The 27938-nt window shown below is 49.8% G+C and overlaps 1 protein-coding gene across 1 annotated transcript in view; it reads right to left on the bottom strand.

Moving 5' to 3' along the window:
* The window catches only part of LOC147727495 (uncharacterized), a 507629-nt gene that overhangs the window by 245124 nt on the left and 234567 nt on the right, over positions 1–27938 (bottom strand). The gene's annotated exons all lie outside the window — the stretch shown is intronic.

The raw sequence follows: 27938 nt of genomic DNA, 5'->3' as shown, positions 1-27938 counted from the left end.
TGTCTTGCTGATCATGCCGGGAACCTTCCACTCCAGGTTCGGGACTTATTTCTGACCTCGACAAAGACCTAATTGAGGTCCGAGAGGCTGGTCTTGATAGTCTCGACTCCGACCTATGCACAGGTGGGGGAGACCTAGACACTCCATGCTTCGAGCCCGAAGCATGCTTCGACGTCGACTTACGTCGCGATGGAGACCTTGACCTTCTCTTTTTAGGTCTCGACGTCGGATCCCTCGACGTCATCTCTCTCGACGTCGATCTTTTCCTCGACGACGTATGTCTCCCTCTCGACGTCGACCGATGACTCTTCCTCGACGTCGACCCTTTATCCTTCGACGTCGACCCTTTATCCTTCGACGTCGAACCTTTTTCCTTCGACGGCGAACCTTTTTCCTTCGACGTCGACACACGATCCTTCGACGTCGGACATCTCCTGTCCCTCGACGTCGACCTCATACGATCCTTCGACGTCGAGCGTTGCACTCCCGACGTCGTCCTCACTGCAATCGACACCAATTGCCTCGACGTCGACAAGGATTTCGACGGCGACTGCCTCACCGGCGATGTCCTCGACGTCGATGGAGCTCTCTTCGACGTCGACGGTGATCTTCTCGACGTCGAGCCCACCTTTTTTGACGGTGACGCTCCCTGGAGTCGATGCTTCTTAGTTCTACCTTCAGGAGACGCTGATCTTCGACGTTTGGGCTGAGAAGAAGGCCTGGCAGATGATAATAGGCCTTTAGAACTCTTCTCACCACGGTTTTCTCTCTCCAGAAGGCCCAGCAACCTCATTTTCTCTCTTTCCTTTAAAGTTCTATTTGAAAGATTGAGGCAGTGATAACATTCTTCCACCTTATGAGAAGCTGGAAGACACACCACACAAACAGAGTGTGGGTCAGTTTTCGACATCTTCTTCCCACAGGAAGGACATTTGTAAAATAAAGGTGGCATTCTGACTAAAAAACACCAACAGCTTAGTCAGGAAAGGGTAACAACCCACCACCAAAGATATATTTTGTCAAGAAAAGGCAAGAAAAACCAATTTCTGACAGAAAATACTTCAAAAGAGCAGAGCTCAAGTTCCAGGTTCCTCACAGAACAAGCCGGAAAAAAGAACTGACCTAACTGTCACCTGTGGGGCATGATGGGAACAGAGTTCTCCTGGAGGCCTTAAAGGCAAAGTGTGCAGATTCTCTGGGGCCTTAAAGGCAGGGTGCCAGTCTGATTTTCTGTACACAGACATTTTTTCATATGCAGCCCTTTTAGGCTAATAACTGTTTACTACAGGTTCTTTGATGAAAATAAAAGGTTTTTCATGGCTATGAAATGCATTTTAGGCTCATGCCTGTTTATTGCATTTATATACAGCATATTTTCATGCTTCAGAACGTGTAAGGTTTGGTTTGATTAGCCTATGTGTTAAGGTTAGGCTGCATATGATGGTTATTATACATGTATATGTGTATAATTACTTAGTACTTTGTACTTTTGGTTATATTTACACATATATATGTATATTGTTTATGTGTTCCGGGTCCCCGCTCATGGGCGGAGATAATTCAGTGCTTATGACTATTAATGAGTATCCCCTGGAAGAGAAGATTAGTATCTCCAACCTGCAAGGCAAAAATGCATCAACAGAGGTATCATAATACGGCGCCAACTGGCACCAGAGCCAAGTGTATCAAGGGGGGATTATTTACATGGGAAGTAAGGGCTGAGTCTGTAAGTCCATAGCTGAAAATAAAGAAGAATGTTTACATTGTCATTAACCCTGGGGTCACAATGGCGGGCCAACTCAGGCTCTCATCCTTAGCAGTTTAACTCCAACCCAACCCCTGTAAGGAAAACTTCAGGGCATCACAGTAAATCCCAACAAACAGGAACACCTGTAATAAATCAGCAGTGGGATATAACCAGGGGCCTGGAATGACACGTCAGGCCAGCACCGGGGCAGAACACCTGCAGTAAAAGGGCACATTAACATTAGATATCGGTCTCATCACCTTAGGCCAGGGAGAAGACCATCTCATCAGGGTAGTAGGCACCTTGTATGCAATTGAACCTTAGGCATACACATTATGCTGTGGCATTAGGCATTTAACCGTAAGAATTTCAACACTGGCGCATTATCCCTAAACAATACCCTGTCATCTAACAGATTGTGCCCCTCACCAGTGCGTACATTAGGCTCACTTAGGCAGGCATATAACATCCGCAGGGGCCCACAACCTTAGTTGTCTAACAGCCTGGAATCAGCGTAGGATCACCTAGCAGGCGTGTAACATCAACATACACTAGTAACAGGTCACAACCATTCATGGGCAGGGATAATCAAGCACTTCCTCTAACCCGGTCACTGTGCAGGAATAAACATTTCATTAAGGCAACCTAAAGGTCTCCTCAGGCGAATAACACTTCCCTAGGGGGGCCTACCCATTCCATCAAAGGGACAAATAAAGGTTCCTTAGTCAGCAATAACTTTTCAGTTGGCCAGAATAACCAGGGGCATTAACATTAGGCCAATATACACCCTAGCATGACTTCCTGGGACAAACACAATAGGTCAAGGATCCCTCCCCAGCTGGCGGTTACTCCTCCTTCAGCCCAGTCTATAGGGGATTAATTCAGGCTCTTGCCCAGTCCAGGACGTCTCAACAGGACCCTTTGGGTCAACGGGGCCCTCGCAACAGTCATCCCAAGAAAAGGGGAGGGGGGCGAGCACCAACCCTGTGCCCCGACTCCAGACCTCTTCGGTGGCAGGTGCCCACTGCCCGAAGGGGCACCTGTAAATCAGGGGCAGTCCCGGGGGCGGGCAACGGCATGTGCCCCGACTCGCCCTCACCAGCCCTCTACACAGTGTGCATACGGCCACACTCACCAGGCTACTCCGGGGGTCCTCTTCCCCTGCAGGGCTCACTCTCTTTTCTGTGGAGGGGGGCCAGGCACCGACCACGTGCCTCGAGCCCCTCCCCTCTGTACTCCTGCAGCCGGCAGCAACACACAGGGCACTCTGCGGTTCTGAGGCGGAGGGGGGCAATGTGCCTCAAGGCCCCCCCACTTTCTGCGGTGTCACTCGGGCCCCTCCCCCCCACGGGGCCCCGGGGGGGTTTAACCCGGCCTCTGGGCGGCACAATCGGGGCTCCCTCGTCCTCACAGGAGCCCCGCAGGCACTCTGCTCCTCCGGCCGGCTTCATTACGGGAGGTGGGGCTGGCACCGACAGTGTGCCCCGGCCCCGCCTATTTCACCGGCCCCTCATTCAGGGTCACAGACCGGCGGGGTGGCCTCGCGCTCCGGTCGCTCCCGATCAGGGCTCCTCCTTGACCACGGGGGCCCAGCAACGCTACTTCACCCGGGTCCCCCTCCCTCACGGGGACCCAGGGCTCCGCGTCGGCTCCTCTTCTCTGGCTGCCGGCCGGCAGCCAATCCCTGCGCGGCCTTCCAGGGTCACGGCCGCGCAGGACAATCCGTGCGCGGCTTTGGCGGGGCGGGCCGATGATGCGGCCGGGCCCCCGTCACGTGATGGGGGACCTGACGGCCTCAGGGCCTAGCGCGGCCCTCACCTCACATTGGCGACCCTCTCCTGGCACCGGGGGCCGCAGCGACGATGCCCACAGCAGTGGGGGGGGGTCCCTCAAACGCCGGGCCGCGGCGGTGACATCAGCGACAACGAGGCGCAATCTTCCAGCAGCACCACAGTCTCCTCGGCGGCAGTAAGGGGTAGGCTCCCTTTTTAATTAATTAATTATATGGCGGACAGCGCGCCAAAACGAGGGTAGGCTCCTCCACCTCGATTCCCCTCAGAGTGCCCTCAGGCCGCACGGCGCGATTCTCCTCAGCAGATGGCGCTATTCACAGCGCACTGCTCCTCCCTCTGCCCACAGCTCTCAGCTCCTTTCTCAGGCCACGCAGAGGGGGCAGGAATTTAGCACTTCTCCAGCGCTTCAATACACAGCGCTATGCAGGGCACAGTTCAAGTTTCTAGCGCTTCACAATTATAGCGCTTCCCCAGCTGTACAGTTCAGATCAGCGCTTAACTTCACACAGCGCTTCTTCCCAATTATAGCGCTTGACAGGCAGTGCCTTACAGCGGCAGAGCTTCCACAGGGGGCCACAGCTTCCTTGGGGGCATCAACCTCCCCAAAACAGCGCTATTGCCGCACAGCACCTGGGGGCACACCTCACAGGGGGGCGAACAGTTCCACAGTCAGCCTCAGGGGCACACTCCTCACCTCCTGGGCGCTTCTTCATGCAGTGCTGGCGTGGTACACGGTCCAAACAGTGTCAGTGACCTGGGTAGGGGCCCTCCTTTGTCAGGGGCCCGTGGGGACAGCAGAGGGGGGGGCTCTAGCGGTGCAGGGCCCAGCTCACAGGCCCATGTGGTGGTAGCACCTCGCAGCAGGTCCCCTCTCTTTCTTGTCCCAGCTCTGACTGACTCTCTGGTCGCTCTTCCCCCTTACTTATACCCTCCTCCCAGGCAGTGCCAGAACCTTCTAGAATGTTGGCAAAGCTGGCCTAAACTGGCTCAAGGGGAGGGAGTGAGCACCCTGGGTGCCAGGCTTTCCCTCCAAAAGCTAGGGGTGGCTGGGTAATAGTATCTAGACCGCTAACCTATGCCAGTCCAGTGGCAAAACCCATGGCCTTAGCATCCATTTTAAACACAGTACATTTCAGTCAGGTGCATTTTACAATGGGGGGAATTTACAAGTGCTCGCACCATTACATGACATTACCTTTTAATACAGGGCAACTCCTATCACACATGGCCTATACAGGTTTATTACCATGGGGGAGACATCCTAGACAAGGGGGTCAAAAGCGAAAATTTTTGGGGGAAAGGCCAAGTCCAACACATGCAAAGTGCGTGCACCCAACCTGTTAGCGACTGAAAGCAGTCGCTAACGTCGCTATCCCCTATTAGCAAGGCAGGCGTAGCGATGGAAATATTCCTGCTATCGCCAAAAACTAACGCCTGCTCAGACCTGTTCTTAGCCATGTTATCCAATGGGAGGTGGATAACATGGCTAAGAGCATTTTGTCGCTAATGTGTGAATATCGCTGTATTCTCAGCGATATTCAAGCATTTCGCCGCTATCGCTGGATATTTTACCACAATGGAGAAAAACGTTGCTAATAGCATGTTTTCTCTGCTAACATATCCAGCGATAGGCAGCGATAAAAAAATCGTCGCTAAGCCTATTTAGCGATAAATATCGCTACTTGTGATAATATGCCCCAGCGTGCCTAGGGAGGATCCATTTGAGTGGTGTAGGATTGGACCGGGGAATAAAAAAACACAGCTATATCTGAGAGCATGAAAAAATTCAATTGTCGTTTGCGAGTTTCCCTTTAAGCAATTGAAGAGAAGGGGAAAAAACTTCTCCTTAGTAGACTGCCACTTGATGACACGAGGTTATGGGAAAAAGTGGGTAACCTTTATCCATGTGAGAAATAAGGGGTATATTAAAAAGCACAGAGTTAAAATTATCGCCGTTTTAGCGACAGAAAACTGCCGCTAAAGCGGCGATAATCGGCATTTATAATATGCCCTTGAGGATTCACATAGAAGCCCAGGTTCACACCAGAACATGGGCTTCTATGGGAATTCTCAAGGCAATATTATCAAGCTCATTATCGCCGGTTTAGCGGCAGTTTTCTGCCGCTAAAACGGCGATCATTTTAACGCTGTTTCTTAATAATATGCCCCTATATCTTTCCCTATGGGAAAAGGCAGTCGAAAAATTTCGTACTCGTACTCACAGGATGAGTAAGGATTGGAGATGGGTAGCAATTGAGCTAGGCCAACACGTATGAGCCGTCTCCCCCTTCCTGTGAGGGGGTGGGGGTTGTTGTTAGCCTCTGCGAGGACCCCATCTAATAGATATTAGCAAGTGGGCTTGTCTTGCATGTGGAAATGCAAGAACCTAAGGGATTGCAGCTATCTCATTGTAAATGTTGGGAATTTTGTGGCCCGTACCAAAGCCATCCTGAAGTGAGAGGTTGCATGGGGTGCGAGCGTGACTGTGAAGCGAGCACAGAATAATGTTTTGGAATTTTTGGTCCAGAATCCTAGAGTATCCCTCAGGTCCAACCCGATGGTTCTGTGAAAAAGCCTACAAGTGTAGATCTTGTGGCAGGAGATCCAGAAGTGCAGCTATTCCAAAGCACCTCCATTAGTACACCAATCCGAAATGACAGAAGCAGTAAATGGAAAAAACGATAGCTGAAGCCTGCTGAGAATTGCCTGCACCGACAGTAAAAGCGCGTACCTCCGCAATCCGGTGCTTTGACGCAGAGGGCTTCCAGGAAGATGTTGAACCCCCTGTGCCAGAACTAATTTTGGCCATGGCTACACCACAGAGAAAACAGTGAATTGTTGACGCCTTGCAATATACATATATATATGAGTCAAGAGCGGAATGTGTTTTTTTTGTCCCTACTGCAAAAACAATGCATTACCTCCTAATCCGTCTTCCTCGCCACAGTAATCACCATTGAGCCTCCGGCTCCCACAGAAACTCCAAGTCAAATTTTACATTCTAGTCTCCCTCTCCCAATATGGCCCCCGGTGGCAGCAGCCTATCCCATAAAGGGACACTGAAACAGACAAACGATCTGTTTTTTTGTTTCTGCACTGCTACAAGTGCTGTGTGCCTGCGTTGCGGGTAAGTGGGGCTGGGGTCCTGCATTTGCTGGGCTCTGGGTCATTGTGGGGTTTTGATGTAGGGGAATGTTGGTGTATGTTTTCATTTTTTTTTTCTCGGTTCCCCTCATCTGTCGTATTTTATTGGTCTCATCTAGTCCTGCTTTAGCGGACTCAGGATTTCCATGGGGGTGGACTCACATGGGAGTCGGCCTCCAATACGGGGACACACAAGTCTTGACCTCTTTATGACTCATTTTGCAATGCTGCGAGCGTCCTGCTCAGTGGACGTTTCGCGCTCCTGGTGTGTGGTTCTTCCCCCGTTGGGGCACGGAGTTGGTGAGCTTCTTCGTTGTTCCTTACCTTGATTGTTTGCCTCCGCTGCATGTTTCTGGTCGGGGGGGTCTGGCGGCTTCGTTAGGAGGGCGCGCCAGATTTCCTCCGGTTTTATAAGTTGTGTAATGGGCGTGCAGTGGGTGGTTTTGTTGGTTCCCTAGCAACATCCGGCCTATTTTACCAGTCGTATTTTCAGAATGGTGCCTGTGTGTATTCACTCGTGTTTGGCAGTCATGGAAGGTGGTTCATCGGCTGTGGCTGATCCGGGCTCCATGGATTTGGCTTCTGGTTCTGGCATGACAGTTCCTCCTATGGATTTATTGCAGAAGATGATTAATTCTGCTGTGGCTGCTGCTTTTCAGGATCAGGTGGCTGTTCCTCCTGTTAAAAAGGCGAATTCTGATGCCGCTCCTGATCTTGACTCTGAGACGGAGGAGGATGTTGACGTCAAGGTACGTTTTGTGCAGGGTGCCGACCTTAAGGTGGTGCTTGGTCACATTCGCAAGAATTTGGTTTTTCCTGATTCTGTTGTGCCTTTGGAGGATGATTTATTTGCGCAATATCAGCGTCCTGAGTCTGAATCTTTGCCCCTTCATTCTTCTGTTTTGAAGGTTTTGGAGACGGAGTGGAAGGATGTGGACAAGGGCTCTTTTCCACGTTTTTTTAATCAACGTTGTCCTTTGCAAGACTTTTCCGTGAAGTTTCCTTCCTCAGTTAAGGTTGATTCATTGATGGCTAATATGTCGTCTCATGGGACCATTGTTTCTGAGGATTCCTCTCATGCTGACCATGTGGTTCGTAAGGTTGATGGTGCGGTTAAGAGCACTTTTGTTGCTGCTAATTTTTCCATCCAGGCGGCGGTCTATTCTTCTTACACCATCCAATCTTTGCTAAAAGACTTTCAGTCATTAGCGGAATTGATGGACCAGGGGAAAGATGTGTCTTCTGCGCTGGCTATGATGGAGCAGCAGGTTTGTCTGCTTTCTGATGTATCATTTGATTCCTTGGGGGCGGCTGCTTCTGCAGCGGTGTCTTCTATCGCTGCGAGGAGGCAGTTGTGGCTCCGCTCCTGGAAGGCTGATGCTACGCAGAAGGGTCTGTTGCTGAATATCCCCTCTACTGGTGTTAAGTTGTTCGGTTCCCCGTTGGATGATATGGTTAAGAAAACGGCAGAAGACCGTAAGCTGCTTGCTTCTGACCGGGCTGGTCGCTTCCGTGCTTTTGGATCACAGAGGGCTTTTGGTCCTTCACGGAGGGGCCGTGTGAGTCAGCCCTTTCGTGGGAGGGGGCGTGGCCAGGGTGCTCCTTCCTTTGACAAATCCTGGTTCTCCGGCGCTTCTACTTCCTCCTCTCCTGCTTCAAAATCATGACTGGATTGCTCCAGGAGTAGGTCCGGTTGGCCGTCGTCTAAGTTTCTTCCGGGACTCTTGGAGCAAGACTGTTTCGGATCGGTGGGTCCTTCAGGTGGTTTCGGAGGGTTTTCGTCTTGGATTTACCCGGACTCCCCCAGACTGTTTCAGGCCCACTCCTTGTCCCAGAGACGCTCTGAAGAAGGTTGTGCTTTTGGAAGGCATCGAATCCCTAGTGCAAAAGAGAGCGGTGATTCCCGTACCAAGGGATCAATTGGGGTTGGGCATTTATTCTATTCTGTTCCTGGTGTCCAAATGCACAGGGGATCTCAGACCTGTGATGGATTTGAAATGGGTGAATATGTTCATTCCTCATCAAACTTTCAAGATGATTTCTCTCCAGGTGACCCTTCCTTTTGTTTCTCAGGTGGATTTTCTGGCCTCGATAGACTTACGGGGTTCATATCTCCATGTGCCTGTACACCCCAACTATCAGAAGTTTCTGTGGTTCTGCGTCCTGGGTCGGCACTATCAGTTCCAGGTATTGCCTTTTGGGCTATGCTATTTGCCCAGGGTATTTACTAAGGTTCTGGCTCCTCTTGTTGGCCATTTACATGGGGAGGGCATTAGTGTTTTTCCTTATCCAGACGATATTTTGATTTCTGCTTCTTCTCTTTCTAAGGCGGAGTTGCATGTCCGGAGGGTGTGCCATGTCCTGGAAAATCACGGATTCCTGGTGAATGTCCCGAAGTCCTCCCTGGTTCCTGCACAGGAATTTACTTACATTGGAGCACTTTTCAAGACTCAGTTGAGGATGGTGTTCCTGCCCCCTGCTCGGATTCTGTCTCTGATCTCTGCTGTTCTCTCCCTGTTGTTGGAGCCTTCTCATCCTGTGAGCGTGTGGTTGAGGGTGCAGGGTCTAATGTCAGCGTCTTTGTTGATGGTGCCTTGGTCTCGCCTTCACATGTATCCGGTGGTGTCCCACATTTTATTGCATTGGGACCCCTGTTCCCTAGATATGAATGTTTTGATCCCTGTGTCATCCGAGGTCTGGGTGGTCCTTGGTTGGTGGTTGGACGAGGTTAATCTGTCTCAGGGTTGCCCATTTCGGATTTTTCCGTCTCATATTCTCACTACAGATGCCAATCTGATGGGCTGGGGTGCTACTCTGGGGGATTCGACGACGCAAGGGGTTTGGTCTCACTCTGTGATGTCCTGTTCGTCCAACTACAGGGAACTGAAAGTGGTTCATTGGGCCTGTTGGCCTTCTCGGATCTTCTGTTGGGTCACCATGTGCAGGTCCGGACGGACAATCAGGTAGGTGATGTTGTATATCAACCATCCGGGGGTTTGCAGCGTTCTTTCCCTCAGTTGCCTCAGTCATTGGATTTGTTCTTGGGCGGAGTTACACCTGGCATCCCTGTCTGCGATTTATCTGCCTGGTCGGTAGAACACTGTGGCAGACTGTCTGAGCCGTGTGTTTCCCTCCATGGGTTCATTGTCCCTGATGCACTTGATGTTCAGGAGGTTGAGGCGGATGTTTGGGTCTCCGGTTGTAGACCTCTTTGTGTCCCAGTCCAATGCCAAGGTCCGCTGCTTTTGCACGATTATGCCTTGCCGGGGTGCTTGGCGTTCCCTTGGCCGCGAGGCCTCTTGTATGCCTTTTCCCCCTGTTCCCCTGATTCCAGCTGTCTTGCAGAAAATCGAGAGGGAGGGGTCCTTTGTCCTTCTGATTGTTCCGGGGTGGTGTCGTCGCCCTTGGTTTCCCCTGTTATTGGAATTGGCTGTGACACCGGGGTGGGCGTTGCCATTCATGCCTTTCCCTTTGTTGGCCCTCTACTTCCGCTTCCTGTGTTCCGATCCCTGGGTCTGCGGGCCTGGCTCTTGAGAGGGAATCCCTGATCCGTGGTGGTTGTTCGTTGGCTGTTGCTGGTGTTATTCAGCAGTCCCGGAGGCCTTCTATGTTAAAATCCTATGCTAAGCATTGAAACAACTTTGCTTCTTGGTGTCTTCGTCGCGATCTGTCTGTGGCTTCTTTGGATCCGGCTCGCATTCTTGATTTTCTGAATGACGGTTTTGAGTTGGGTTTGGCCATTTCTACTGTTCGTGCTCAGTGGGCCGCCATTCGGGCATTTCATGTCCTTCCTTTGGTTTCGGTGGCTCCTTTGGTGGCGCAGCTTTTTAAATCTCTGTCTTTCCAGCGGCCCCATCCTATCCTGTGTTCTCCTCCTTGGGACCTTCCTTTGGTCTTGCGTTCGTTGCAATCTGCTCCTTTCGAGCCTTTGGAAACGGTTGATTTGAAGTTTTTTACACTTAAGGTCGTCTTTCTTGTGGCTATTGCTTCTGCAAGGCGTGTTGGGGGCTTTCCTACGGTCTGCTCCATTTTTGGTTGTTTTGATGGATCGTGTGGCGAGGAAGACGGACGAGGAGGTAATGCTCCGGTTACTTACCAGTAATCTTCATTACTCCGAGTCCTTGTCTTCCTCGCCACAGTATAGTTTCTCTTCCCTCCCGGCCCTTTTGGTGGCTTCATGTATGCAGCTTGGGTTTCAGATCGTTTGTCTGTTTCTGTGTCCCTTTATGGGATTGGCTGCTGCCACCGGGGGCCATATTGGGAAAGGGAGAGGGAGACTAGAATGTAAAATTTGACTTGGATTTTCTGTGGGAGCCGGAGGCTCAATGGTGATTACTGTGGCGAGGAAGACAAGGACTCGGAGTAATGAAGATTACCGGTAAGTAGCTGGGGCATTGCCGTAACCTCTAGAAATTATTCTATAAAATATTCTGTCATTTGAAAGCCTTGACAACTGGAAACGTATCCGTTTTTTTTGTTTTTTAATATCGTATTTTGTTTTGAATGCAAGACCGCCAAGCAAGGAGGGGATAGGATGTAAAAAGTGAGACGTTCCTTTCCAAGTAAAATGATTAGCAAATTCAAACCTCCCTGAGAGATCACGGGTAATCTCTTGATTATGCGGAAAGAGTGGAACTAAAAGCTCTGAGTGGTAGGACCTCCACCTGCGTGGTGGGATCCCCTTCTGCTTGGTGATGAGGTACTGGCACTACACGTTGAATGGCTCCTGTGAAATATAATTTGTAGGCAGGCAATGCTGTGAAGGGCTTTTTTACATCATAACTACAGATTACATTTGAATTTCCCCTGCAATGACAAGACCCAAATCGCTACTTCAAAGAAGCCCGTTAAAAGAGAGGCACAAGAAGTAGCGAACTAAAATATACATTGCCGTAGGGATGGAGAGAGAGAAAAAGAGAGAGAGAGAGAGAGCGCATAACGTGCTCAACACTGAACTACAGAGCACCATAGTAATGAACAGAGAGGGAGAGACGCTTGATAGCTGGATGCAGCATGGTAAACAGGACAGTTCTGTCCAGGAAATTGTAAGGTCCTAGAAAAAAGGTCATTAATGCATTCTCTCACACCGGTCAAGAACAACAGCCAAGAAGTCGTAATCACTTAAATGACGAATTAAACAATTTAAGGTTGCTTGGACCTGTTAATAAGCATACACCATCTAGTCCCAGCAGTAGAGAAAGAATTCAAGCCATGGGAGTGCTTTTTATTTGGCTAGCTGAACCTTAGTCAATGGTGTGGTCGACGGCCACTGACGATGGCGGGTGCCGTAATCACTTAATTGATGAATTACACATGTTTAGGTCTATTAGGCCTGTTATTAAGCTCAATGCACCTTAGAATACTACCTACTTTCTGCTGTAAAGAAATCTTTAGCCACAGGAGTGCTTTGAAAGTCAAAATGTCGCTGATAGCCGCCATCGATGACAGCCTCCATCGACAAGAAAAAGAAAAGTTACTTGCCTGTAACTTTGGTTCTACAGTATTGGTAACTTTCATAGATTCCCATAGCTTGTATCATTGCCTGTTGTTGGAATGGAAGTCCCAGGTAAATAAAAAATACCATGGCAATAGGTACAAAAAAAGAAAAAGGTCTAGGCCTCATCTAATTTTGTAGCATACCCACCTCTTTTTGTAAAAGAGACCAAAAACACTGAACAGCCAATCAGAACAGCCTCACCCCATAGAACCTTCCTGAGAGAGTCTCAGATTTTTGTAGCTGTTGTGTAACAGTATAACAGAAGATGCTAGAGGCTGAGCTTTCCCAGTGGAGGAGGGTGGGCACATGGGAATCAAAGTTACAGGTAAGTGACTTTTTTTCTTACTCCAGTATTGGAACTTTCATAGATGCCCATAACTTGTATCAGAATAGCCAACAGTTAGAACACGCAGATTTTGTGTAATAATACATTGTATAACTTTGTAAAATGTATAACGTCATCAGAGATACCAGTTACCAAAACAGTAGTCAGTAAATATCATTAGATACAAAATGTGCGAAACCAATAACAGGAAGGAGGGTTAGAAGGGAAAGCTCACCGCTTATTGAAGCATCACTACGTGTGGAAGCGTCCAAACAGTAATGATTTTTGAAAGTATGGGCACTGCTCCATGTAGCTGCCCTGCAAATGTCTTTGATAGGCACTCCGGCGAAGAGAGCCGCAGAAGGATCTCGTAGAGTGCGCCTGGACCCGCCCTTCTTGGGGCTCACCGGCTGCTTGGTGACAGTATTCGAAAACGCTGGCAATCCATCATGCAACCCCTTGCTTCGAAAGAGGGAAACCCTGGCAAGGTACACTGAAAGTAACAAAGAGCTGTGTAGATCTTCTGAAATCTTTGGTGTGCTGGAGATAGAATTTTAAACACCTTCGAACATCCAAAGAATGAAGAGCCCTTTCTTCTGGAGTAGTGGGTCGAGAAAAAAAGGATTTGAGAATGACAGGTTCATTCAAATGAAAGTCAGAAGGGACTCTCGGGATAAATTTGGGATTTGTCCTCAGAATCAGAGTGTCCTTTTTAAACTGCAAGAACGGATCCTTGATAGTGAGAGCGTGTAGGTCACCTACCCTCCTGGCTGATGTTAAAGCAAGAAGGAGGGCCACTTTCGGTGAGAGGAATTTAAGGTCCGCCCTATGGCGGCCTCATGAGTTAAGGACTAAGTTGAGCTGCCACAGAGGTGGTGGAGGTCTAACTGGTGGGAAAACTCTAAATAGTCATTTTAAAAACTGTGTCACGATTCTTGCCGACCAGAGGGAAGGACCAGAAGAAGTTCGTCTGAATCTAGAGATAGCTGCCAGGTGCACTTTGATAGAGGAATGAGCGAGACCTGAGTTTGCTAAAGTCAAAATGGAGGGCAAAATTTGATGAGGAGCAGAAGAGAAAGGATGAATGTTCTCTTGCCGGCACCACTGGTAGAAACGCTTCCATTTTAAGCGATAAGGTCTTATTCGTACTTGGTGCACAGGCCTGAGGTAGCACCTCCCTACATTCTTGTGAGATATTTACATTTTGAAATTCTCTGTGCTCAGGAGCCACGCTGTTAACTGAAGCGAGCTCGTATCCGGATGTACCACTTGGCCCTGGGACATCGTCAACAGAGAAGGAATTGGGTGCAATTGAATGGATAATCCAGGGAGAGCAGGAGAAGCTCTGTAAACCAAAACTGGCGGGGCCATGCCGGGGCCAACAGAATCATCCTGCAGGCTTCCGCTTTTAGCTTCTTGAGTAGACTTGGAATTAGTGGAATTGGAGGAAAGGTGTAAACAAAGGCGCCTGACCAGGCCATCGAAAGTGCATTCCTAAATGATCCCTGATGGTGTTCCCTGCTTGTGTAGAGTCAGCATTTCTTGTTCCCCTGGGTGAAAAACAGATCTATGGACGGAGTGCCCAAGAGATTAAAAATTCTTTTCAGAGTGTGATGGTCTAGTTCCCACTTGTGGCTTACCAATTTGAGGCGACTTAGTGTATCCGCCGTCTTGTTTAGGGCACCCGGAAGATGCTCCTCCGAAAGAGAGACCTGATGTTGGATACTCCACTTCCAAAGCTCCTGAGCTTCCTTGGACGGCAGACGAGACCTTGTTCCTCCCTGCTTGTTCACATAATGCATGGCTTCAGTGTTGTCCGTACGGACCAGGACGGTGGATCTTGGGATTCGCAGAAGGAAAGCCTGTAAAGCCAGACAAATCGCTCTGAGCTCCAACAGATTGATGTGGAGAAGGCATTGCTCCGGCTGCCAGTGGCCGCTCACCTGAATGTCTTGTAGTACTGCTCCCAAGCCTTCTAGAGAGGCGTCTGTTGTAAGAATTAGAGGAGCTGGGGTGACTGTGAAGGTGAGACCCTGAGAGATATTGTCTCTGATCGTCCATCAGTTGGCCGCCTCTTTCATAGGCTGATTTATAATTATTTTGTTGTTGAAAGAGCCTTCTGCTTGGCGCCAATGCAGATCCAGTTGTTCTTGGAGAGGGCGCATTCATAGCCTGCTATGCAGAATTAAGGGAATGCAGGATGAGATCGATCCTAGAAGGGACGTGTATAGGCGAACTGAAAGTGACTGTATTTTTTGCAAGCGACGGGGAGAGGCCATCAGTTTTGTCTACCTTTCTTCTGATGGAAACGCTTTGCAGCAGGTTGTGTCCCGAATAGCACCTAGGAACTTGGCTGACTTGGACGGGCACAGGACTGACTTTGCCTTGTTGAGCTGAAGTCCCAGGTGACGGAAGAGTTGATTACATGTTTCGACTGCCTCTGTTGCTGCTTGAGAAGACGGTGCCTTTACCAACAAGTCGTCCAGGTAAGTAAAAACCTGTAGAGTCTGTCTTCTGAGACATTTTTCTCATACCAATGCAGCTCCCAATAGGAGGCTAAACAATGTAATTACACATATAAAGACTGTATTTGCCAATACATAAAAACACAAGAGGGCCAGTAGCACTTGGACTCTCTTTTTTAATGAGCAAAGCATTCATAAAGCATAAAAACTACAAATAATGTAGACATTGTTAGCCTACAGGTTGCATTGTAAACCAATAGCATAGAAAATGAAAACATTTTGAACAAAAATTGGCACCGTGCCTTTAAGGCAGCCATGACCCCTAGCTTCCCATCAATCCTCAGGGGTGACAGTTAAGTCAGTTGTTCTTTCCGGCTCCTTCAGTCAGGGCCCTGGATTCACAGCCCTCTACTTTTTTGACTTTTCTGATCAAAATCTCTTGTTTTATTGTGGTTTTCTTGACTTCAATCGACGTCTTTTGATATTAGAGTGAGGTTTAAACCATTTTTTTGAGGCAGAAAGAACTTTTTTTCTGTCAAAAATGCCTTCTTAAAAATAAAGAGATTTGTAGAGCGCCTGGTTACACCAACTGGTGTGTCCCCACTCTATGGTGAAAGGCGACCGCACAGAGCTAGACAGCGAATGCAGAGATTAGTAGTGACCTAACTCCACACGAAAAAGGTGAGTTTTCAGGTCCTTCCTGAACTTGGATTCCGCTGCCTCCAGCCTAAGACTCAGTGGCAGTTTATTCCAGTTTTGAGGGGCCAGGTGACGAAACGATCTGCCACCCATCCTGGACTTCGAAATCTTAGGTACAGTCATCAGATCTGATCCACAAGATCTCAGCTGCCTAGTGGGCAGATAGTGAGAGACCAAGTCTGCCAGGTATGCCGGGCTCTTACCTTGGAAGATGCGATGGCACACACAGAGTGCCTTAAACATCACCCTCTCTCTAATAGGGAGCCAGTGAAGCGACACCAGAGCCTTCTTCGAAGACGCCCTTCTAGGTAGCATGAGAACCAACCTCACAGCGGCATTCTGCACACATTGGAGCCTATATAAACACACCCCGTCGCACCCAGATACAGCAAATTGCGGTAATCCAGGCGGGAAGTTACCAGGGCGTGCCCCATAGTCTTCCTGGCCGGCACCGGCAGCAGGTCCAAGGTCTTACGGAGGCCTTTTAAAACGCCAAAGCAGGTACCTGCCACCTGTCTTGACTGATACTCAAAAGAGAGTTTAGGATCAAGCCACATGCCCAGGTTCTTCACCTGATTACTCGGTATGGGGGTAGGACCCAAAGTCTGAGGCCACCACGCCGACGACCAAACTTATGGGGTGCGGCCCACGATCAGCACCTCGGTCTTGTTACCGTTCAGCTTCAGGCAATTGTCAGACATCTAGGATGCCAATTCCTGCAGACATGCCGTAAAGTTGAGGGCTGCCGAGTCCAGATCCTGCGTAAGGGACACCACCCATTGTGTTCAATACTTGCCCTGCCTGTGGAAAGAAAAAGGCCAAGTCAGGCACACATGATGTGTGCATTCTCTGCCTTCCTGAATCACACTCTACTGCCTCCTATCAACACTGCAGGAAGTTATCTAAAAGAACCATCAAGGACAGGGAGATAATCCGTTATGGCCTCTCAGAAAGAGGTAGGTCTCCTGTGAAGGCAAAGAGGAGGGCACGTTCGGCGTCGAGGAGCAAGATCCCGATATGTTCCCCTTTGGCATCGGGATCGGCGTTGAAGGCACCGGCGGTGGAGTCGTCATCGAGGGAATTGGCACAGGAGCGCTGCTCTTCAACTTCTAACGCCAAGTCTCTATCAGCGTTAGAACAGCTTCCGGTGTCGAGAGACGATCCTCCGCCGTCGACTCTTCAGCGACAATCGACGTCAAGACACAGATCATCAACGCTGAGACGTAAGTCATTTTCGACTTTGAGACCGAAGTCCACGTCGGCGTCTCAACACAGATCACCGTTGAAGCAGAAATCACCAGATTTCCTATCATCGACGTCGAGGCAGGGGCCTCCGTCGGCATCAGCAAGACACTCGACGTCGAGACAGCAGCAGGAAGAACCTGGGCATGTGGCTTGATCCTAAACTCGCTTTTGAGTATCAGTCCAGACAGGTGGCAGGTACCTGCTTTGGGGTCTTAAAAGGCCTTCGTAAGACCTTGGACCTGCTGCCGGTGCCGGCCAGGAAGACTATGGTGCACTCCCTGGTAACTTCCCGCCTGGATTACGGCAATTTGCTGTATCTGGGAGCGACGGGGCGTGTTTAAATAGGCTCCAATGTGTGCAGAATGCCGCGACAAGGTTGGTTATCATGCTACCTAGAAGGGCGTCCTCTAAGAAGGCACCGGTGTCGCTTCACTGGCTCCCCATTAGAGAGGGTGATGTTTAAGGCACTCTATGTATACCATCGCATCTCCCAAGGTAAGAGCCCGGCATACCTGGCAGACTTGGTCTCTCACTATCTGCCCACTAGGCAGCTGAGATCTTGTGGATCGGATCTGATGACTGTATCTAAGATTTCGAAGTCCAGGATGGGTGGCAGATCGTTTCGTCGCCTGGCCCCTCAAAACTGGAATAAACTGCCACAAAGTCTTAGGCTGGAGGCAGAGGAAACCAAATTCAGGAAGGACCTGAAAACTCACCTTTTTCGTGTGGAGTTAGGTCACTACTAATCTCTGCATTCGCTGTCTAGCTCTGTGCGGTCGCCTTTCACCATAGCGCGGGGACACACCAGTTGGTGTAACCAGGCGCTCTACAAATCTCTTTATTATTGAGAAGGCATTTTTGACAGACAAAAACTATTTCTGTCTCGTCGAGTGAAGTCAAGAAAACCTCAATAAAACAAGAGATTTTTATCAGAAAAGTAAAAAAAGTAGAGAGCTGTGAATCCAGGGTCCTGACAGAAGGAGCCGGAAAGAACAACTGACTTAACTGTCACCCCTGAAGCATGATGGGAAGCTAGGGATCATGGCTGCCTTAAAGGCACGGTGCCAATTTTTGTTCAAAAAGCTTTCATTTTCTATGCTATTGGTTAACAATGCAACCTGTAGGCTAACAATGTCTACATTATTTGCAGTTTTTATGCTTTATGAATGCTTTGCTCATTTAAAAAGAGAGTTCAAGTGCTACTTGCCCTCTTGTGTTATTATGTATTGACAAATACAGTCTTTATATGTGTAATTACATTGTTTAGCCTTCTAGTGGGAGCTGCATTGGTATGAAAAAAAATAAAATATATATATATATATATATATATATATATATATATATATATATATATATATATATATATATATATATATATATATATATATATATATATATATATATATATATATATATATATATATATATATATATATATATATATATATATATATATGTAGACCTGTACATCTATGTTTCCATATATATTTTTTATATTATTTCCGGGGTCTCCGCACATGGGCGGTAATGTTCAGTGCTTATGACTATTGATGAGGATCCCCCGGAAAATAAGCTGTTTTTTTTTTAATTGTTTGTGTCTCAGAGGGTGGAGAAGAAACAGAAGACCCATGACTCATCTTCTCACCAGATGCCACCTCAGTAACCAGTCCTTCCCTCTCCTTTACACCTCAGTGAGGAGATTTGATGGGACTACGCCTGTCAGACCTATCAGAGGTCTTTTGTAAGGCTTTGGCAGGGAGATCTGAAGAAGTTGAAGGTGAAGACTGTTGGAACTGCCCTTCGTGCAGGGTCATCCCCAAACTTTTTGCTTCTTCCTCCCTTATTTTTCCTGACCCATGGCTGTTGGCAATAGGACTCTGAGCACTTTACCACTGCTGACCAGTGCTAAAGTGCATATGCTCTCTATGTAAATTGTTATTCTGATTGGATATACATGTTTGGCATATTTGTATCACCATGAGGTCCCTAGTAAAGTGCACTGGGTGTGCCAGGGCTGGTGATGACAAATGCTACTAGTGGGCCTGCAGCACTGATTGTGCCACCCACAGGAGTAGCTCTAAAAATGGTGTCTCAGGCCTGCCACTGCAGCGCCTATGGGCAGTTTAGAACTGCCATGTCCTCCTGGTCAGTGTCCCCACTGGCCAGGCCTAACCCTTCCCTCTTCGTGCACATCAGTCACCCCTATGGAAGGCCCAAGGTACCCCCCTGGGCAGGGTGCAGTGTATGTGAAAGGTAGAGCATGTACTAGTGCAGGTGACATGCTCTGGTAGTGTATTACAGCCATTTTCGTTTTTCACTATTGTAAGGCTATCTTGCTCCATAGGTTAACATGGGGGCTGCTGGCTACAGTGGTTAACAGCATTTCTTCCCATAGGAACAAGATAGGACATAAGTATCTAGTATCCCTGAACTCAGAATTTAATAACACATCTTTTAGGAAAGGTGGTTTTTAAATAATGTGTTTGAGAACAGCACTTTTAGAAAGTTGCTGTTCTCTTGTCTGACCCTTCTGTGTGCCTGGGCCTGTTTGTGTATTGACTGTCTGGTTTGTGAGTGACAGGGGCTGGGGAATTCCCCCAGAGGCTGGATGAGTCAGCACTAGGCTGAATGAATGCAATTGCAACCTGAGTGGTGGGAGGAGTTAGCACCTGGGCTGAATAGGGCTGTGCCTGCCTGCCACAATGCTGGCTCCACCTCCTGCTGGGCGGCTGAGGACCCTGCCCCTCACTCTGAAAGGAAAGATGCAGCCAGCAAAACAAAGTGCTCAGGATCCACCCAGAACTGGTTCAGACCGGGCTCAGGGCCCACATGCACAGAGAGAACAAAGACTTTAGGGGTATAAGTACAGGACCCCTGACAACAGAAAATTAGATCATCCTGGAATCAAGAAAGAACCTCTGCCAAGGAGAAAGCTGACTCTGAAGAAGGAAGACTGTCCTGCTGTTGCTCTGCTGGACTGACCTGCTGTTGCTTTGCTGCCAAGGAGAGGGGAAGGACTTTGCTGTGAGCTGTGTCCCCTGTCTTGAAGGAATCTCCAAGGGCCTGAGAAGAGCTGGCTCCCTGTTTTTGAAGTCCCAGGAACAAAAGGACTTCACCCCCAGTTTCCCTGAACTCTGCCGAGAGAGTTCTGTCCTCCCTAGAGTGCTTGATCCAGTTATGGGGCCTCTGGAAGTTGAACCTAAGCTGGGAAGCTTGAAACTAAGCTTGAGAGACTTTTGAAGCTGAAAAGTGTTGCATCGCTCGCTTGCGGAGCGCATCCCTGGCAGTGCGAGAAGTTTCCCGCCGCTACGAAGGTCGAGATCGGCGCAGCGCCTGACGCCGCTGCCGGAGTCGTCGCATCCTTCGTTTGCGGGACGCACCAGACCGGTGCGGGAGAATCGAACATCGCTGCGAGTGTCGTCGCAGAGCCTGTCGTCGCTGGGTGAGATCGCCGCACCGCTTGCTTGAGGACCGCATCACGTCGCTGCGAGCATCGTCGCAGAACCATCGCATCGAGGAGCTGCGAGAGAGAGGATCACCACTGGACCGCGCATCGTCGCCCCGGAGATCGTCGCAGCCCCTACGAGATCATCGCATTGTGCCTTTGCGAGAACAGACTTCCTACGGAACCTACGCACCGGAATCCACGCAAGCGGCCTTCCTCCCCATACAGACCAGATTCGTCGCAACACGCCCGCTGCTGCAGCGGGGCTGTCGCATCGCCTCCCCAGGGTCTCAGGAGTAACGCATCGCTTGTTTCCACCGCACCAGCCTCCTGCTTGTGGAACTTTGTTGCATCTAAAAGGTACTGTGAGTAAACGTGACGCAACTGTGAACTTTCCACGCATCTGTGGATTATTTTAACGCAACTTAAAGAACTTTGATTACAACCTGAAGAACTCTTTTGAAACCATATTCTTGAACGGTGTATGTTGGATTTTTTGTCATTTTGGTCTTGTGTAGTTTAGAATAAATATCTTTATTTTCCTAAACTGTTGTGGAATCAGTTTGTGGTGTTTTCACTGTGTTACTGTGAGTGTTGGTACAAATACTTTACGCATTGCCTCTGGTTAGCCTAGACTGCTCAGGCCAAGCTACCTAGAGGGCGAGCAGGGGTTATCTAAGAGGGTTATCTCCTTGCCCTGAGTAGAAGCAAGGGTCCCTATTTGGACAGTGGTACCTACCTCTGCCAACTAGAGACCCCCAGTTCTAACATTGGTGGTCAGGCGGTGGGATTTGAACTTGTATTTGTACTTGACCCACAGTAATTGGTGTACATCACTAGTGAGTGCAGACCACTACGCCACCGCATACTACGGTTAAGCTTTTTTTTGTTCTATTTTTGATATTAACCCTGAAAGAACCCAAGCATCATGTCTCAGAATGGTAAACCAGAAGTGATGTTGCAGAACTAGAGTTTGATATTGAAATGTTAAGTGATTACAAAGTAGGTCAGCTCAGGCAGTTCTGCAGGAACTTTGGATGCCCCATGAAGCGCTGCTCCAAGAAGGAGTAGCTACAGGAGGCCTTAAGGGCCTGGTGGGAGACCAAAGAGGCTGGGAAGACAGGTGGTGCAGAAGTGGATGAGGATGCACAAAGGGATGGTTTCAGGCCACAGGATCTGCCTGTGTCCAGAGCAGTCTCAAGGGCTGGCAGCAACCATTCAGCTGAAAGTTTTTCCCCAGAGGAGTTGGAGGAAAACCAAAGGGCTCGAGATCATAAGTTAGAAATGTTGAGGCTTGAAATGAAGATGAAGCAAATGGAAAAAGAAAGGGCGGCGGAGGAGAGCAAACATGCCCGTGCCCTGGAGGAATTGAAATTGACCTTGGCCCATGAATTAAGAATGAGGAAGCTTGAGTTGGAGCTCAAGAGGCGTGAGGCCATGAGGGTCTCAGCTGAAGAAGAAACATGGGTAGCTCAAGAGAGGAGCTTTGCTGAGTTCGAGGTGGAGTCCAGCTCAGATGGTAGCAGCATGGTTATGATATCTAGTGCTGAGAGAAAGGTACAAACACCCAGAGATGGGGCACCTGACTTGAGGGAGGGGGTCAACATACACCAGGGGGTTCAGGTTTATGATGTAGTTCCAGTGGAGTGCAGTGTCCTTGAAGTAGATTGGGGGACTGGCACAGGGGACCATATTCCCAGTGGTTGGAGGGACACTCTACTGACTCTAGATGAGAGGTACAGGGAGAGGGGTTCCCCCGTGGTAGAAACCTTGGTGTGTGTGAGTGAAGACCAGCCAGAAGAGTGTGGGTTGTGTGACAGAGACAGTCAGATACTGTCTTGCCAGTCTCAGGAGAGTGGTGTGGGGTACTTGTGTGAAGCACTGGAGGGTGAGACAAAGGGTAGCGTGGTTAAAAATTGTGGGGGGCTGTGTGATTCACTTTTTGGAGAGCATATTTTAAGTCCCTGTTTTCCAGAGCTATGCCAACACCCGGTGGAGTGTGAGTTCTCTGACCCCAGAGAGCTTGCGTTGGAGGCAGACCTCTTGGTGAATTCCAGAGAGTCTGAGGAGGCATTGGGGAGTGATCCCAAAAGGAGTGGCTTAGATATCTTCCAGACCTGTGAGGTGGAAGAGGTTCAGTGTAGCCCGGTTAGGTCCCAGTGTAGTGGGAGGGGTGTAGGGGCTCATGTCCGGTCTCAGTGGAGAAGGAATGAGTGTGGGACGGTGTGTCTCACGGTGCCCGAAACCCAGTCTCAGGGCCTGGAGGGTTCCTTAAGGGAACACCAGGTTGGGGACCTAGACTGTACTTGTAGGCCATTTGAGGAGGATCTACCAGTGTCTGTTGAACGGGGAGTGCCTGTAACCAGGCCTCCATCAGTTCTGGTGTTTGGCAGTGCTGCTCCATTTGGGAGGGTACAGAAGTCCAGACTGAGGGGTGAGAGGGGGAAGGAGTCCCCAGTGGGTGAACCATTGGGTCAGGGACCAGTCAGAAGGGCTGAGTCTCCCAGGAGTGACCATGGTGACACCACTTCTGTCCTGGGGGATCTTCCCGCACTGTCAGGTGGACAGGGGTCGGGAGATCTGCGCCAGGCAGACTGTCACAGGACACATGAGTTGTGTGCCACCCTCAAGGGGGTACTATGTGAGTCCCCAGAAGTCCTGGCGTGCCAGGCGAAGGCACAACCGCAGGTTTTGGTCCCTGAGTTGGGAAATCAGGTTCAGGATCGGCCTGACCTGGAAGGGAGAACATCTGTAACCAGTGTCCTGACCAATATGGTTCCCAGGGGTACCCCTCCAGTTGGGAGGGTGCAGCGCTCTGGAAGGGGGTGCAGAGGGAGGGAGCACTCGCCTCTGACCCCGGTGCAACCTGAGGGGTTAAACCCTAGGTTGGGAGACCAGTTGCTGGAGGGAGGTCCTGAACTGGTAGGAAAGTTGTGTTCTTGGTTGTCTTGGTGGACGGATACAGGTCCGGGACTGGTGGGTCAGTGCCAGAGTGTCAGACCTGAACTGACAAGAGAGAGAGTGGACAAAGGGTGCCAAGCACCTGGGGCTACTGCCCCCCACCCTCTGATGCCACAGGGGTTTGAGAGCCATGAGAGGCATGAGGCCTGGGTCTCATCCCTGATCACTGTTGGTGGTCACTGTGGCTTGCTGTTGGTCTGTTGGGACACACCTGTGAGGAAAGTAAGGTTAGGTGCTGCACAGGTGGTGTCCACAGGTGAGGTGAAGGGTTCCATATGGATTGGCATGGTGGACCCTGAGAGTATGGATAGAGTGATACAACTAGGTTCAGGAAGGCGTAGAACAGGAATAGTGCCCTGCCGTTTGGGCCAGGTTCCGTGTTCTATCGCCTTCAGCAGGGAATCCCATCGAGGTATCGTTTGGTCTACCCTGGCTTTAGGCTGGAAGGGGGTTGTGTTGGAACTGGCCCTTCTTGCAGGGTCATCCCCAAACCTTTTGCTTCTTCCTCCCTTATTTTTCCTGACCCATGGCTGTTGGCAATAGGACTCTGAGCACTTTACCACTGCTGACCAGTGCTAAAGTGCATATGCTCTCTATGTAAATTGTTATTCTGATTGGATATACATGTTTGGCATATTTGTATCACCATGAGGTCCCTAGTAAAGTGCACTGGGTGTGCCAGGGCTGGTGATGACAAATGCTACTAGTGGGCCTGCAGCACTGATTGTGCCACCCACAGGAGTAGCTCTAAAAATGGTGTCTCAGGCCTGCCACTGCAGCGCCTATGGGCAGTTTAGAACTGCCATGTCCTCCTGGTCAGTGTCCCCACTGGCCAGGCCTAACCCTTCCCTTTTCGTGCACATCAGTCACCCCTATGGAAGGCCCAAGGTACCCCCCTGGGCAGGGTGCAGTGTATGTGAAAGGTAGAGCATGTACTAGTGCAGGTGACATGCTCTGGTAGTGAATTACAGCCATTTTCGTTTTTCACTATTGTAAGGCTATCTTGCTCCATAGGTTAACATGGGGGCTGCTGGCTACAGTGGTTAACAGCATTTCTTCCCATAGGAACAAGATAGGACATAAGTATCTAGTATCCCTGAACTCAGAATTTAATAACACATCTTTTAGGAAAGGTGGTTTTTAAATAATGTGTTTGAGAACAGCACTTTTAGAAAGTTGCTGTTCTCTTGTCTGACCCTTCTGTGTCCCTGGGCCTGTTTGTGTATTGACTGTCTGGTTTGTGAGTGACAGGGGCTGGGGAATTCCCCCAGAGGCTGGATGAGTCAGCACTAGGCTGAATGAATGCAATTGCAACCTGAGTGGTGGGAGGAGTTAGCACCTGGGCTGAATAGGGCTGTGCCTGCCTGCCACAATGCTGGCTCCACCTCCTGCTGGGCGGCTGAGGACCCTGCCCCTCACTCTGAAAGGAAAGATGCAGCCAGCAAAACAAAGTGCTCAGGATCCACCCAGAACTGGTTCAGACCGGGCTCAGGGCCCACATGCACAGAGAGAACAAAGACTTTAGGGGTATAAGTACAGGACCCCTGACAACAGAAAATTAGATCATCCTGGAATCAAGAAAGAAACTCTGCCAAGGAGAAAGCTGACTCTGAAGAAGGAAGACTGTCCTGCTGTTGCTCTGCTGGACTGACCTGCTGTTGCTTTGCTGCTAAGGAGAGGGGAAGGACTTTGCTGTGAGCTGTGTCCCCTGTCTTGAAGGAATCTCCAAGGGCCTGAGAAGAGCTGGCTCCCTGTTTTTGAAGTCCCAGGAACAAAAGGACTTCACCCCCAGTTTCCCTGAACTCTGCCGAGAGAGTTCTGTCCTTCCTAGAGTGCTTGATCCAGTTGTGGGGCCTCTGGAAGTTGAACCTAAGCTGGGAAGCTTGAAACTAAGCTTGAGAGACTTTTAAAGCTGAAAAGTGTCGCATCGCTTGCTTGCGGAGCGCATCCCCGACAGTGCGAGAAGTTTCCAGCCGCTACGAAGGTCGAGATCGGCGCAGCGCCTGACGCCGCTGCCGGAGCCGTCGCATCCTTTGTTTGCGGGACGCACCAGACCGGTGCGGGAGAATCGAACATCGCTGCGAGTGTCGTCGCAGAGCCTGTCGTCGCTGGGTGAGATCGCTGCACCGCTTGCTTGCGGACCGCATCACGTCGCTGCGAGCATCGTCGCAGAACCATCGCATCGAGGAGCTGCGAGAGAGAGGATCACCGCTGGACCGCGCATCGTCGCCCCGGAGATCGTCGCAGCCCCTACGAGATCATCGCATTGTGCCTTTGCGAGAACAGACTTCCTACGGAACCTACGCACCGGAATCCACGCAAGCGGCCTTCCTCCCCATACAGACCGGATTCGTCGCAACACGCCCGCTGCTGCAGCAGGGCTGTCGCATCGCCTCCCCAGGGTCTCAGGAGTAACGCATCGCTTGTTTCCACCGCACCAGCTTCCTGCTTGTGGAACTTTGTTGCATCTAAAAGGTACTGTAAGTAAACGTGACGCAACTGTGAACTTTTCACGCATCTGTGGATTATTTTAACGCAATTTAAAGAACTTTGATTACAACCTGAAGAACTCTTTTGAAACCATATTCTTGAACGGTGTATGTTGGATTTTTTATCGTTTTGGTCTTGTGTAGTTTAGAATAAATATCTTTATTTTCCTAAACTGTTGTGGAATCAGTTTGTGGTGTTTTCACTGTGTTACTGTGAGTGTTGGTACAAATACTTTACGCATTGCCTCTGGTTAGCCTAGACTGCTCAGGCCAAGCTACCTAGAGGGCGAGCAGGGGTTATCTAAGAGGGTTATCTCCTTGCCCTGACTAGAAGCAAGGGTCCCTATTTGGACAGTGGTACCTACCTCTGCCAACTAGAGACCCCCAGTTCTAACAAAGACCTACCCCTTTTCTGTGATCTCCTAGAAGACGTCGCAGAGGAGACATCATCACTGTCACCTGAAGCAGGATCTTTCCGTGACTTCAATTTTTGTAGGCAGGTGAGCAGACGTCCCTAATGGTCCCGCAAGGTTTTTGCATAGAAGGTCCTAGAAATCTTGCAGTCAGTAGCCTTGTGGTCGGATACAAACAATAAATATAGTCATTATGTTTGTCCTCCACATAAAGCCTCTTTTTGGAGCAGGTGGCATAAGCCTTGAACAGAGCCTTCTTTTCCGTATCAGACATAATGTAGATTTGAAGAGTTGAGAAGTTGAAGAATGAAGAAAAAACTGAGCAGAGCTCAGTGGAGACTCCCTTGCACAATGTGCGGTAGGAAATCTGAGGCTCTGAGGCTCTCGCAGGAAGGTTCTATGGGGTGAGGCTGTTCTGATTGGCTGTTCAGTGTTTTTGGTCTCTTTACAAAAATAGGTGGATATTCTACAAAATGAGATGTATCATCCTATCTCCTGAGGCGGAAGCTGGGAGTGCGAATTGAGCTATTTTTAAAAACAAATTCTATTGCCACTTTAACTCTATGTTTTTAAACTCACCACGCTTGCAAAGCATTTCAGGGCACTTGCTCGCCCCTGATATGCCCGCGCAGCGGACTCTAGCGCTGCCGCGAAGCCTGACCTGAACACTCCTCCTGACGCCATTACCGGCGAGGACAGAGGCCACCCTCCTTTTTAGGCCACCCTCCTTTTTAGGCCACGCCCCTTTTTAGGCCACGCCCACTGTCGCTGGTACATAAGACGCTGATTACAAGCACCAGAACCAGAATCATCCTATCTCCTGAGGCGGAAGCCGGGAGTGCGAATTTTGCTATTTTTAAAAATAAATTCTATTGTCACTTTAACTCTGTGTTTTTAAACTCACCACGCTTGCAAAGCATTTCAGGGCACTTGCTCGCCCCTGATCGGCCCGCGCAGCGGACTCTAGCGCTGCTGCGAAGCCTGACCTGAACACTCCTCCTGACGCCATTACTGGTGAGGACAGAGGCCACGCCCCTTTTTTAGGCCATGCCCACTGCCGCTGGTACATAAGACGCTGATTACAAGCGCCAGAACCAGAATCATCCTATCTCCTGAGGCGGAAGCCGGGAGTGCGAATTGCGCTATTTTTTAAAATAAATTCTATTGTCACTTTAACTCTGTGTTTTTAAACTCACCACGCTTGCAAAGCATTTCAGGGCACTTGCTCGCCCCTGATCGGCCTGCGCAGCGGACTCTAGCTCTGCCGCGAAGCCTAACCTGAACACTCCTCCTGACGCCATTACCGGCGAGGACAGAGGCCACGCCCCTTTTTTAGGCCACACCCCCTCCACTCCACCCCCCTCCTTCCGCATAAACCATGTGCATCTGACGGAAGCGCAGCGGACGAGCGCATCAGGAGCGCCTAAGGCAAGCCCGTCTGCGCCCGTCTGCGTCCGTCTGCGCCCGTCCGCGCCAGACCGAGCCCTGAGCCCAGGACCCCTGCTTCGGTCACACCTTCTCCCCTGAGGTATACCCAGGAAACCCTCCTCAAACTCAGGGACTCTTCCTCCGCTCCCTGTCGCAGCATCATCTCCCGAAAGGATGGACATTCCTGCTGCGCAAACTGTCCATATAGGCTCACTCCACGACTCCCCCTGAAACCACGCTGGCTCAATATGGCTCTACTCAATTGCAGATCCCTCCCGAAACACCAA

This window comes from Lissotriton vulgaris, chromosome 3_1 (genome assembly GCF_964263255.1).
Source record: "Lissotriton vulgaris chromosome 3_1, aLisVul1.2, whole genome shotgun sequence".
NCBI classification, from domain to species: Eukaryota; Metazoa; Chordata; class Amphibia; order Caudata; family Salamandridae; genus Lissotriton; species Lissotriton vulgaris.
Note: the sequence above shows the minus strand (reverse complement) of the source record. Positions and strands in the feature narration are given on the sequence as shown.